At 41.2% G+C, this 1,154-nt stretch overlaps 1 non-coding gene across 1 annotated transcript; it reads left to right on the top strand.

Annotated features, from left to right (window-relative positions):
* Positions 1-826: 826 nt before the first annotated feature.
* On the top strand, positions 827-899 carry TRNAL-CAA (transfer RNA leucine (anticodon CAA)). Its single transcript has one exon. It is a non-coding gene; the product is annotated as a tRNA-Leu (tRNA).
* Positions 900-1,154: the final 255 nt, after the last annotated feature.

Raw genomic sequence — 1,154 nt, 5'->3', positions numbered from 1 at the left:
CTCAACGCGCAGAAGAAGCGCGACAGCTGGCGAGGGCACGCATCCGGAACCAGCAAGGTCGAGACGCCCAGCGTTACGATCACCGCCACCGTGTAGTGACTTTCGAACCGGGCGATAGAGTGTGGCTTTGGACTCCGATTCGACGTCGGGGACTATCCGAATAACTTCTGAAGCAGTACTTTGGCCCATACAAAGTGCTCCGTCAGCTGAGCGACGTCCCGTACGAAGTGCTTCTGGACGGCTTTTCTTCTACTCGTCGCCAGCAGAAATCCGAGGTTGTCCATGTCGTGCGCATGAAACCGTACTTTTCGCGAGGAAATTAGCGCACTGCCTACCGCATGTTTCTTGCTTTATTTTTTTTTTATCTCTGCTTTCGAATTCATCAAGTTGACATTTATTTTTTTTAGAGAGGGGGGTAATGTAGCGTGTGCAACAGCAGCCGCTAGGCGGCTGCTCATCGAGAGTCTCGTGCACGGACTCGAAGAAGTGCCCCGTGGCGTTCGAGAAGAAGCTGAAGTTAGCTGCCGTCTCTCGGTGCTCCGACCCTGCTCTTCTGCGCCTGCTAGCTCAACCCCCCATTAAAACCCAACCTGCTGGTTACGGGCCTAAACACCTACGTGACAATATATATATATATATATATATATATATATATATATATATATATATATATATATATATATATATATATATATATATATATATATATATATATATATATATATATATATAAGCAGATAAATGAAGGGGAAATGAGGGTGCTCGTTATAAAAAGGTTCGTATACAGACAACATTAATACCCGAGAAAGTAGCAGGGGGGACAGCGGCCGATGTAGCTCAGTTGGAAGAGCACCGGACGCAATATTCGGAGGTCGTGGGTTCGGTCCCCACCATCGGCACGTTGTTTTTTCTTCTACTTTGTGTTTAATTATCTTCCCCTAAGCAGATTACATTACTCATTTCTGTGATTATTCAAGTAAAAATTTAAAAAAAAGACAAATAAAACATAATCCCCAATGCTTTCCTTCGCATCGCCGACTGTTGGCTTCTTTCCTTCATATATATATATATATATATATATATATATATATATATATATATATATATATATATATATATATATATATATATATATATATACTAAATTTATATAG

Source organism: Amblyomma maculatum, chromosome 10 (genome assembly GCF_055883805.1).
Source record: "Amblyomma maculatum isolate TAMU_Amacu chromosome 10, ASM5588380v1, whole genome shotgun sequence".
Classification (NCBI taxonomy): domain Eukaryota; kingdom Metazoa; phylum Arthropoda; class Arachnida; order Ixodida; family Ixodidae; genus Amblyomma; species Amblyomma maculatum.
This window is presented reverse-complemented; position numbering and strand designations above follow the sequence as displayed.